The sequence below is a fragment of the Stegodyphus dumicola genome, chromosome 11, assembly GCF_044657685.1.
Source record: "Stegodyphus dumicola isolate Sdum_Otavi_A_Nest chromosome 11, ASM4465768v1".
Classification (NCBI taxonomy): Eukaryota; Metazoa; Arthropoda; class Arachnida; order Araneae; family Eresidae; genus Stegodyphus; species Stegodyphus dumicola.
The window spans coordinates 143,103,201-143,116,458 of record NC_140778.1 but is presented as its reverse complement, the minus strand read 5'-3'; the positions used below and the strand labels follow the sequence as shown (position 1 = coordinate 143,116,458).

At 33.8% G+C, this 13,258-nt stretch overlaps 1 protein-coding gene across 3 annotated transcripts in view; it reads left to right on the top strand.

The window, feature by feature from the left end:
- LOC118183171 (alpha-tocopherol transfer protein-like) overlaps positions 1 to 11,896 on the top strand; it is a 168,667-nt gene extending 156,771 nt beyond the window's left edge. The window contains exons 1-2 of one of the 3 annotated variants that reach the window (XR_015044143.1): positions 8,963 to 9,483; positions 11,716 to 11,896. The gene's annotated coding sequence lies outside the window, so the exon portion shown is untranslated. Of the gene's footprint in view, positions 1 to 8,962; positions 9,552 to 11,715 lie in introns of those variants that run through there. The other 2 variants (XR_015044142.1, XM_085827273.1) reach the window with 2 other exon arrangements.
- The last annotated feature ends 1,362 nt before the right edge of the window (positions 11,897 to 13,258 follow it).

Genomic DNA, 13,258 nt, shown 5'->3' with positions numbered 1-13,258 from the left:
ACAATTAAACATAGCATATATTTAGATGCAAAGAGGAATTAAAATCAGAATCAAGTAGCTGACGTTAATATATGAAAAAAGAAAAATGGGATAATTTGAAATTTCATGCTTTCTTTCTAAATAAAAAATTTTTTATTAAAAATAAATGTATAATTTCTGACTACTACAGATTAATCGTTTTAAAATTTTGCATATAACAAGACAATTATTTGTCTGGGGTACCACTCTGCTCATTGTTAACGTCGCAAAGCGTAGCGGAATAGTAGCGCCCTCTTGCGGTCACTGGAAATTTCAAGAAAAGCCACCGAAAACACAAAAGAATATTTTCACACTGGGCAAGCCTTGAGTTTTCCTTTGTTAGACCAAGGCCAACTTTTAGTTAAGGACTGCTAGACTGAACGAAATTCCGCTTCCCAGGTTTCAGTGGCTTTCGCGAAATTCATCACTAGCTGGCGCTCGCATTCTGCTACACTTTTGCTATACGTTCTGTATTTGTAATGTGGCTCGTTATTAAGAAAAAGTGTATTTTATTAAAACATGGGGCTGTTATTAATAGTAATATATGATGGTATGTTGTTGCTTGCTATACTGCAAAGTTTTCTTCCTTTTAAAAAAAAAATACGATTGTATTTAAATAACATATGCGCAACATATAACCTATTGAACGGATAGCATTTCCATCAGTTTCATGTAATACAGATTTAATACAAATACATAATACACAATTTCTTAAACAAAAGCAATCATTACGTAAAATTTTAAAGCTTTAAAAAATCTTTTGATATGTTTCTTTCGCTCAGCTTTTGTATATAAACAAGCTTCTTAATATGTGTGTGTACGTGTGTTCCGCTTCATGTCATGTTTTCGGCTTTTGAAATAAAAGTATCATAATTTATTTTATCATTCTCGAGAGAATCTTTGTTTTGTGCAATACAATTAAAATTTAAGAATGCATCCACGTATATATTTTATAAGAAATGCTAATTGCGTTAGCTTTTTTAACTCTCCTGTTTGTTATCTTTGATCCAGAAACATTTGAATGCTGTCTGTACTAGCCTCAGAATATTAAAGCGCATATCTCATTTTAATTAGTGTGATGAATTTGTGTCTACCTGGTTGAGTGTTTTGTGCTTTCACTTGAAGTAATAGAGATTCATGTCGAATAAATATATATATATATTGTAATAAAAAAATTCCATAGTCAAAATTACACTTAAAATTCTAACTGTATGCTCTTTTCATTTTTAATAACGACGTTCTCTTATTTGAAAGTACGTGGAGTTAACTTACAGCCCCGTAGTCAAGTTGTTTTTCCCGCTTTTTCTACACGTACAGTTATAAAATGTTCTGGAAATATTTAAAGCGAACTGGATTGGCTGACGTCATTTCTTGGAAGCTCCGCCTTTCCAGAGGCTATAAAAGTAATCGCAAAGGAATATCGGGGCTTTTCTTAAATGTCACGATACAGTAAACTTCATACAAAAAGTTATTAATATTTTTTTTTTTTTTTATTTACTCCCGATATCTGATTTTGTAACTGCTATTTCTCCTGACCAATAATAAATGGATGCTGTTTTTTAAACTTATCGTCTGATAATTTAAGCTACGACTACATCTAGGATTCTTCACCAATCTATTTATTCTGGACAAAAGCTGGTACATCATATACTATATATATATACGTAATTAATAGAGGAAATACTTTTTGTTTTAGGGAATATTGCTTTATTTTTTAAAAATATGCTGTCAATGATATTGAAATTAGCAGTGTCAAAATTTTATATTCCCTTCGTCCCAAACTATTTGCTACATTTCGTTCAAAAGTTTTGTCCCAAATTAGGTGCTACATTTCAAGTGGAATCATAAATAACTTTCGATGCAGTTTAGTAGATGGACATCAGTAAAATTATAGTCTGTACTACAAGGACTGTAACGCTGCGTTACTGGGTTTTCATTCTCAGTTTTTACTTTCCACAAATGTAGCATTTATTTTGGAACAATTTTATCGACGCAAATTTAGAGGGTTCGCAGGCCCTTAAGCCGCGCCCCATTTTGTAAGGCCTATACCGCCCGTATATCAGACAGATCGTGTTCGTGCGATTATGGCAAAGCCTCAAGGGCTGTCTGCTTAAGGTGAGGGATGTCTTCGTGGAAGAATTTCTAAGGCAAACTGGCTTGTGTAGATAAGACAGATGATTTTATTTATATTAGCCTAAAAATTAGCCTGAAGATTAAATAAATTAGAAGATTAGATAAATTAAATAAATTAGCTTGAAGATTTTAAGCGTTTACTGATGGAAGAGTCCTTACAAAATGGGGCGTGGCTTAAGGATGTGCGAAAGCTGGATTTTTGAAATTAATTTGGTTCTTATTTAAGGAGGGAATGCTTGGAAAGTAAAGTTGTTGTTGATTGATAACGTAGCACCCTGAAATTGCTGGAAAATGTGAAAACAAAATCATAAGATCTTCAGTATAAATGATCAGTACTCAAATATAGCAACTAATTTGGGATAGAGGGAGTATATGTGATTAATGTTATTATTATATGCTGCCGGTGATATTGAAATACTTGGTATCATTCTGAATATCTGTAGTGTTGCGGTTACTCTTCAGAGCTCTAAATCTGCATTATTAAAAATTCTATTTTTTAATACGTAGGTTGGGACAAAAGTCATGGGAACTATTTTTTTTTTCTTGAAGATACCTGTACGGTTGTAAAATGTGACCCATACACACGAAAAGGACAAGGTCTTAACTACATGTGTGGACAATGAGTAGCACTAAAATATCGTAACACACGAAATTATTACGTCAGTATACAGAGCAATATGGCCTTCACAGTGCAAAAAATCGTAACACAATACACATAAAGTTGACGTGACAAACCTGGGCCTAAAGACCCTCACTCTAGTCCTCTGCTACTGTCACCACACGCTGCCAACGATGTGGGAGGCGTTGAATACCATCAGCCTCAGCATTTGCCGCACCATGTGTGAATCGGGTCATCTGTTGGGGCTCAGCATTAGCAATGTCCTCTCGTGTTGCAAACCGACTACCACATATTGGTTCCTTAATCTTGGTAATGAGATCAAAGCCACAGGGCGAAAGGTGAAGAGAGTACGGTGGACGCCCCAAGTCTTCCCATCCCCAGCGTCGGAGTAGCTGCCGTGCACACTCTGCTTTATGCTGTCTTGCATTGTCGTGCAGAATTATTGCACTGTCCACAAGATCCGGACGTTTATCCCGAACGCCACGTCGTATCTGTCGCACCAGGAAGTCCCTGTAGTACTGTGCGGTCACTGTTCTGCCATGAGGAATGAAGTGACAAGCAATGAGACCCCTGACGTCATACGCTACAATCACCATCAATTTGATTGGGGAAGGATTCTAACGGACCTTCTGCTGCCTTGGTGATCCAGAATGTCGTCACTCCGCGGACTGACGTTTCAGTTCTGGTTCGTATGCCCTGGCCCAAAATTCAATGATGGCGATTGTTCGTGACAAGAACTGATCACCGCCCTGTTGCCAGATTGCAAAGTCGTCGGAGCATATTGCATAGCGCACCCACCTTTGAACTTCCGTCAGTGCGTGCGGTACCCACCTCGAAGCGATTTTTCTTAGGTGTAGCTCATTACGCAATATCCTGTGAAGGTGCGTTTCTCGATGCCACTTGCCCTCTCTAACTCCAATAACGTTCATCGTCTGTCTTCATCCATGAGAAGCTCGAAGACGGCACGTGCCAAGTCTGCACAGTCACCGATCGTCTCAAACGTTGCTCATCATTGTTTGACACACGTCCTTGCTGAAACTTTCCTACCCACCGTACGATATGGTAGGGCATTATTCCCAAGGGCTTCTACAAACTCACTGTGGCATTCTATCGCATTTCTCTCTCGGAGAACGGCTATTTTGATGTAAGCGCGCTGCTCAACACAGCTTACTTCCATCTCGCACGACACTCACCAACTGACATCTGTTGTTCTGCACAGAGGCATCTGTTGTTCTGCATACACACTATGCATGCAGAACTCCCTCACGACACATATACGTTTTGTGATACGTTCACGTATCTACAAGAAGGAAAAAATAGTTGCCATGACTTTTTGCCCCAACCCTCGTATTTCCGAAAAGTATTTTATATTAATTAAAAAAGAGAAAAAAATCTTCAATACCTAAAACCAAAACTCTTTAAGAAATACTTTTTCTCTTAGGTATTAAGAAATACCTTTTCTCTTAGGTATTAAGAAATTTTAGATCATTGTTTATTAATTTCTTAATTACATATTTAATAGTGGCTCCACATTATTTTGTTGCACAGGACAATTGATATTAATACAATGAAAATTTTGCACGGAAATAGTTTATGTTTTAAAGCTAGCTGCTAACTTCTCACTATATAAATAATTTAAAACTAAAACATGTGCCCTAAATTATCCTTAAATTAGAATAGGTAAGTCTAATAAGTACAATTAAAATTAGCGTATGTCTAGATGAAAGCAGGAATTAAAATCAGAATCAAGTAGCTGACCGTTATATATGAAAAAAAAAAAAAAAAAAATGGGATAACTTGAAATTTCATGATTTCTTTCTAAATAAAAATATTTTTATTAAAAATAAATGTAAAATTTCTGACTACTATAAATTAATTGTTTTTATATTTTGAATATAACAAGACAATTTGTCTCGGGTACCATTCTACTCATTGTTAACGTCTCAAAGTGTAGCGGAATAGTAACGCCATCTTGCGGTTAGTAGGAATTTCATGGAGGCCACGGAAAACACAAAAGAATATTTTCGCATATAAGTTCGCTTTGTGGAAAGTTTTAAAATTTCTGTCACTAGTGGAGCCCTTGGCGCCATCTAGTGAGGGAACGGCACACTTTAAAATAAATATCTAATAAGTAGGTTTGTTTTCATGTTCCATTTCTTCTCAATGACATTTTATTTCATAATTTTTTCTGTGCTTCAAAATCAGCTATGTTATCGAAAGTTTTAAATAATCGTACAAGAAAAAAACGCATTTTAATCTGTTCTCTGCAGTAGTTTGTCTAAGCGAAGAGAAGCACAAGCTCCGTTCATTTGCTTCTCCGGAAAAGTTCCAGCAATCTTTACGAAATTTTTGTAGACATTCTGTAATTTAATTTTGCGTGATCTGTGATAATTGTTAAATTTTCAAGCGAATTATATTGGGAAAACAATATTATACGCATAAAAAACAACCACGGTATATAGATAACTGAAACTGCTTGTATCTACCAGTACTGAAGTAAAAACAGTATTATATAAAAATAAATTTAAATCGTACGTTTATACTCTACGCTAAACTGAAAGTAAATTGTAGATGATGGTATCATATGTTTAAAAATGAGGCGCTCTCTTGCTATGCAGTGGAGCAGGGGGTGCCCAAGAGCGATGCACAGTGCAGGGAGAAAGTTATGCCACCAAGGAGGTTAGAATACATGGAGATGCCCTGCGCGCAGTCCAAGTGAAGCCAAAAAGGAGGGGAAAGCATGCCCTTAGTAGTCGTGGCTTTAGAAAGATTGACGAGCTCTTCAGCCAATGAGGCAGAACCTAGCCACACCCAGTTTCGTAAATTAAAGACCGTGAATTCTTCGCGCGCTTTTTTCTTCACTTTTTCCCGCCATTCCATTTTATTTCTACATTTTCTATCATCTTGTAGACGGCTGCAATATTGTTCCGAGAAGCAATTTTTATTCCTGCCAGAATGGTAAATTCCTGAGTCGCTTTCGGCTGTACAAATAGAAGAATAGCAGGATCCGGTATTACATTTCACACGTAAATATTCTTTTTAACATATATACTATCATTTATTTAATTATACTTTGCTCAAAGTTAGATAAAAATTTGCTGTGCATGTTTAAAACATATCCAAGGAAACGGCTGCAAGTGCTGATAGTTGTATCAATTCTAATGATTGCAGAGGAAAAATATATGTACAAAGGGACTGATTCCCTTAAAATGAGTTAAATCAGAAATGCATTATGTAATTACATGCTGTCATTAATGAATGCTAGCAATAAAGGTATTGTGAAAATAAATAAATAAATACTCAAACCATTAATTGATTATATTTTAGTTATTCTAAATATATACAGGTATAATTCTCAATTTTCCATGTTAAAAATACTACTTACGGTTTGAAAAATATTAAATTACATGAACAATGATAAAAAATAATATTTAAATTCTGCATTGTTATTTTTAAAACTCCCACAAATTTCACCCCCAATTAAATCCTGTTATTAAATATTTACTTGAACAGAAAATAAAATTAAATACATAAAATATGACTTGTAATATAATATGATCACACCTTTAAAATAACGGTCCAATTTTTACTTAAATTTAAACAGCGAGCCATACGAAGACAAAATTTGAATAAAATAAATTTCTTAATTCTTTTCTTCAGTAAACTTAAAAATGGGGGAAAACACATGCCATACAAAACGTAATAAATTTTTATGAATCCATAGTTAAAATTTTACAGTGAAATTTTAAAAGCAAAATTTGCAATAACTAACTGAAACAGAAAAAATAATTAAAGACAATTAAAGGCACCCCTAAATAAATTGAAAACACTGAAATACATTATAATTATCCGACAACTTTAAAAACAAATTACCATGAAAACTTTTAGACAATTATTTGGAATGACAATTGTGAAAACCAACCGCAAAGTTTTCACCCAATAGCCAAAACCATTTCACTTACAGCATTACAATTAAAAAGTCTTTAAAAGAATTTCACATAACTACAACCAAGTACCTCTGAATACAACACCAAAGAACCTTTTCGAACAATGCTATAAAAGATTGCTAATATGGCCGACGGCATGCTGCTTTGTTGCCTCCTGATGTTATTTCACACATGCGCAGTGAGGTACGGAGGGTGGATAGCTTTGGGATGGTTTGCCCCTTTAAAGTAAGCTTCAGGGATATACATAATATGTCTCTTCGGTCTGACGGAGCCACATTTGCCTCGGGGAATCTTTACTTCTTCTCCTTAGAGACATGGACCTTATAAGAAATATAAGGAATATATAAATATTTCTTATAAGGTTCATGTTTAGAGATTCTTTGGAGAGGAGGCAGAAGACTCAGCGACCAAAGAATGTCTAAGGTTTGTGTTTGGGTTATTTAATTTGGAAAAGCACAATAGAGCTATCTGCCTAAGGGGAGGGATGCTTTCGCAGAGGACTTTCTAAGGGAAATTGGCTCGTACACACGTTACACATGGAGAAAACGCACATGCAGCCAGCCCGTTCGCGGGATTCTAATCTCGGACCGAAACACCAGTGTTCAGCGACTTTACCGCTCGGCTGCTGGTGAGCCAAAGAATCTCTAAGGAGAAGAAGTAAAGGTTCATCAAGGCAAATGTGGATCCGTCAGACCGAAGAGACACATTACGTACGCCTCAGTTCTGTTGGGAGAAAAGTTCGTTGATCGAAGCAAGGCCGGCTTATAATCAAGGCCTGCGACTGTGAAAATATTCTTTTGTGTTTTCGGTGGCATCTGTGAAATTTCTACTGACCGCTAAATGGCGCTACTATTCTGCAACGCTTTGCGACGTTAACAATGAGCAGAATGACAGATCTCTTGTTCATTCAGACAAATAATTATCCGGGACAAATAATTGTCTTGTTATATGCAAAATTTATATGCAAAATTTAAAAACGATTAATCTGTAACAGTCAGAAAGTATACATTTCTTTCTTTCTTAGAAATACTTTTATTTAGAAAGAAAGCATGAAATTTCAAGTTATCCCATTTTTCTTTTTTTCATATATAACCGTCAGTTACTTGATTCTGATTTTAATTCCTGCTTGCATCTAGATATACGCTATTTTTAATTGTACTTATTAGAGTTACCTATTCTAATTTAAGGGTAATTTAGGGCACATGTTTTACTTTTCAATAATTTATATAGTACGAAGTTAGCAGGTAGCTCCAGAACATAAACTATTTCAGCGCAAAATTTTCATTGTGCAACAAAATAATTTGGATGATCTAAAATTTGTTAATACATAAGAGAAAAATGTATTTCTATAAGAGATTTGGTTTTAGGTACTGAAGATTTTTTCTCTTTTTTAATTAATATTTTAAACTTTAAGAACTATTAAAAAATAAAATTTTAAATAATACAGATTTAGAGCTCTGAAGAGTAAACGCAACACTACAGATATTCAAAATAATACCTAGTATTTCAATATCATCGACAGCATATAATGATGACATACATGACCTTAATCACAATGAGTCTTATACTCCCTCTGTCCCAAATTAGTAGCTACATTTGAGTACTGATTAGCGATACTGAAGATTTTATGATTTTGTTTGCATGTTTTCCTTAAATTTCAGGGTGCTATGTTATCAGTCAACAACAACTTTACTTGCCAAGCATTCCATTCTTAAATCAGTACCAAATATTCAGATTTCGCACATCCTTAAGCCACGCCCCATTTTGTAAAGACTCTTCCAACAGCATACGCTTAAAATCTTCTTGCTAATTAAATATAAATTCAATGATCTGCCTCGTCTATACGACGCTTTTCCTTTAGAAATTCTTCCATGAAGGCATCCCTCACTTTAGACAGCCCCCCAGGTTTTGCCTTAATCGCATAAACAGGATCTGTCTGAAATACCGGCGGTAGAGTCCTTTCAAATTGGGGCGTGCCTTAAGAGCGTGCGAACTCTCTAGATTTGCGTCGATGAAATTCTCCCGAAATAAGTGCTACATTTGTGGAAAATAAAAACTGGGAATGAAAACCTAATATGCAGCGTTACATTCCTTGTAGTACACTGTATAATGTTACTGATGTGCATCTACTAAACTGCATCGAACGTTAATTATGACTCTACCTACTCGAAATGTCGCAACTACTTTGGAACAAAACTTTCTAGCTAAGTGTAGCAACTAGTTTGGGACGGAGGGAATATAAAATTCTGATACTGTTAGTGTTGAATACCGAGTATTTTAATATCATTGACAGCATATTTTAAAAACTAAAGCCATCTTCCCCAAAACAATAAGTATTACCTCCAAGGAGGTTAGAACTCAAGGATGTGTATTCTAACCGGGTCCGTGACACTTAGCCGACGGGACACTTAGGGGCGAATTCAAGTGTGACGTTACCAGTCGCAACTGCCTGTTAGCTGGTAAACCGAATTCAAGTGCGACGCTTTGAAGACACGCCTCTGAAAATGACGTCACGATTATAGCAAATTTTGCGACCAGATCGGAGTGCCTGCAAACTCTCTTAACAGCATTTTTGTAAACAAGATGGCTGAAGTTATATTATTTTGATGACCAGCAAAATCACAATCATGATTAATTTCTGGCGTTTGAAAGATCAGTACAATTCTGTCGAATTATCGGTAATGGAATGGTTCGCTTGGCTGTAAGAATTAATGCTAGGAAATGAGGCTTTATTTAAATGTTGCTGGATATTCTATGGAAATTCAGGTGTGTATGTGATAGATGCTGTAAGAAAAGCCGAAATATTTTGGGAATTATTGCTTACTTATAAACAGGCATGTATTACTTTCCAGCATAAGTTTTTTACGTATAAGCATTTTCTAATTTCATTTCTAAATTTAGTATTCTATATGCATACAAATAAAACGTTTATTTTTCTAATAGTAATAATTTTATACTATCGAAAGCTTGTAAATATTTGTACTTTTATCATTATCATGAAATAGTTCCTTAGTTGAAATAACCAGAGAATATGTAAAGAAAAATCTCATTGGAAATAAAAAAGTTCAGCTTAATTTCCTATATTTTCTGTAATGCAACTGTCTTCTGACTTTGATCTATCTTTTTGTATTAAATGTTAATGCTGCTATTATGTGCTGTTGAAAAAATTTCATTCATATTACTCAAATGCTTTTTGCATTGCTGTTAACTGCAGTATAATGCCTGATTTTCACTACTGGTGATAAGAATTATCATACATGTATGTATTTATATTATCACATTAATGCATTGGCTATTAGTTAAAATCCATCTGAAATTATCTCAGAATTTTTTTATTTCTAATATAATGTGTTTCATTAGAAGAGAATATTTGAAAAATCAGAATTGTTTTCTTTCAAACAGATGTTGAAAATGATGAATTTTTTTATTTCTAATATAATGTGTTTCATTAGAAGAGAATATTTGAAAAATCAGAATTGTTTTCTTTCAAACAGATGTCATATAATGTTATAAAGCTAGTGATTAGCTGAGAAATGGATTTTTTTTCATTTTAATCATGCTTTAATGTTTCCCTATCATAGTTGTTTTTGCCATTAATATATGCAGTTATTTATTGTATTTTGTAAATATTTGCATCAACGTTGAATCATAGTTATTTTTCAAGTGCAGTTTAACAAAAATATTTTTAATTTGACAATTCTGAGAACTTCTTTTTTCCCATCGATTTGAAAGTTTGACCGACATATAATAATGGTCGTAAGTAAATTATATGATTATACTTGAAAGTAAATAACATAGTTAACGAAAATGAGATTTTGGAAAGTTGCCGTCTCATTTTATATAATTGTTAACGGGAAAGCTTTGAGTAGATATCATATTGCATATAAAGCTTCAATATGATTCATAATTCAGAGAATTTTGAGTCAATGCGTAATGTTCACCTTGCATAATCTTTGCTGCTCTTAAAATTTTGTCAGCCGATGCCTCTAAATTTGACCCCCCAGTGCCAGGCATCTTTGTATGTAATATTAGATACTTTATTTATGTAATCATGCATAACATTATTTATGTCTGTACTATTTAAAAATACTTTATTAAATTTTTATATATATATATAATTAATTACTGTTTAAGAATATATATATATAAAAGAATAAATTTCACAAATTTAAATAAAAATGTGGTTTTTTTATTCATTTCATATATATATATTTAAGGTTCTGAATGTATTTTATGTTTTTTCCACATGGAAGTTTTCAGAATGATGATTACACAATTTGCACAATTATGTACAGACAAACACGGAAAGTATACCTGGCGATATTGGTTGAAAGGTTGCCTTAGTTGCATTTTTATGCCAATAGTAGACATACAGATCATTGTCTGCCATTTGATTTCCAGAATTTGCTGTGGTTATAGGTGTTGTTATTTGACTTGATTTTTTAATTATTTTAGTCATTTTCTGCTGCTTTACACTGCATGCTGTGTTATTTAAATTAAGTGTTTTATATACAAACTAATATTATATTAATTATAATTATGTTCTAGTGCTTAGAGTTAAGCTTTCTAAAAAGAGATGTAAAATACTTATAACCAGAGATTCTGACAAAATAGATTAAAGAATATTTGTCTTTGAATGTGCAGAATTATAAAGCTCATTTTTTCCATTTGCTCACATTTTAAAAGACATGTGAAGCAGCTTTTATGGACAACTATTTTTCTACGTACTTTGGCATAAAACCTGTGTATTTTTATAATAAGAAGAAAATCTCTGGTATTAAATCTTTAAAATATTTTTGATAGAAATATTTTATATTTAATCGTGTGTGTGTAACCATAGTCAAATCTGAATTTTTCTAATGTTTAATGTTTTCAGTTTCAAGCAGGTTTATAAAATTATTTTTAATTTTTGTTGTCTAAGGAATTTTATTATATTATGAGTGTTTATTTATTTTATATATTATGAGTGTATATTGACATTCGTATATTTTAATATAGTATCGGCCTGTACTGTATGGATACTTGCAGATTTTCTTTGACGAAAATTAGAACATCCAAAAAGTTCTATGACCAATGTGTTACCTCTCGAAGATGGCAAGATCATCTATACAGTTTTTTCTTCAGTGTTATTTCATTATCTCTTGATTATTATGTGAAATAAAAGTATTTTTAAAGTGTATTGATCAGTATCATTATACATTGGTCACAATGTGTACTTATTAGTAACATATTTATGCCTTTACTGGATTTACAAAATACTGGGATTTAATTTTTTTATCCATCTGACCACTAGTGGATTTCAACTGCTATATAGTTGTCTTTTTTAACCGAATATTTCTCTGTACATGAATGGAATGACTTTACCATTCAAATCTTTCTTTCTAACACAAAAGCAGTGTCTTGATTTTTCTTCCCTAAACTGAACTTATTTCTGCTTTATTCCTTTTTTCTAAATTTTATTTTGAATGTTCTATACCATAATTGCCAAACACGGATTTGCAGAAGGAATTTTATATATACATTTTATGAATTAGCTTATAGATTTTGAAGCTGGAATATTATACAAAATCCACAAGTGGACTGCAATGAATTAAATATGAAAACTAATTGGAGAATGTGTAGATTTTTAATTATTGAATAATTTTTATTATAATTTGATATAATTCAAAACTAAATTGTGTATTGTAATAATGTGTTACCCATTTTAGATATAGCTTGATAGATGTCCTGATATGCAGTTTTTGTGTACACATTATCCAAATAATGGGAACAGCACCACAATGCTGCTACAGGTGAAATGCAGCAATGTAAAATTTTGTTTCAAACTTGGAAAAACACTAAGGGAGTGTTATAACATGCTGTGCGAGATGTATGGGTATATGGAAATAGTATTTTATCAGGAAAATGTGGGTACAGATGTGCAATGATGATTTGAAATATGTGCAATGGTCAAGTAAGCTCATCCTCGGAGGGAGCGTTTCGGGATCTTAAATGGAAGAAAAACTGTGAGGTCGGTTACATGGAAGAGACATTCTGGTAAAAGATTACATGCAGACACGGCCTCCATCACTAAACTGCAGTATTCGAGATGCTGAAGGGGCCCACCAGCGGCCGAGCGGTAAAGTAGCTGAACACTGGTAATTCGATCCGAAGTTCGAATCCCGCGAAAGGACTGGCTGCGTGGGAGTTTTCGTGGTTTTCCCCGAGTGTAACGTATATACGAGCCAGTTTCCCTTAGGAAGTCCTCCACGAAGGCATCCCTCCCTTTAGGCAGATAGCCCTCGAGGCTTTGCCATATTCACATACACATACACACTCAAGATGCTGCAGAGCCTTTTACACGAACTGATACAACTCAATCTAGAAGACGTATCCGAGTACCAGAAAGACTTGATTTGTAACGCGATTGTTATTTGTTGATTTGTGAAGTCTCTCAACTCAAGGTCTGAGGATATAGAAAAGTGAGTGTTTAATTTATATACAAGTATTGATGTCAGGTAACTCCACGTGTTTAATGTTTGTAGCTTTGTAATTCTGAGTC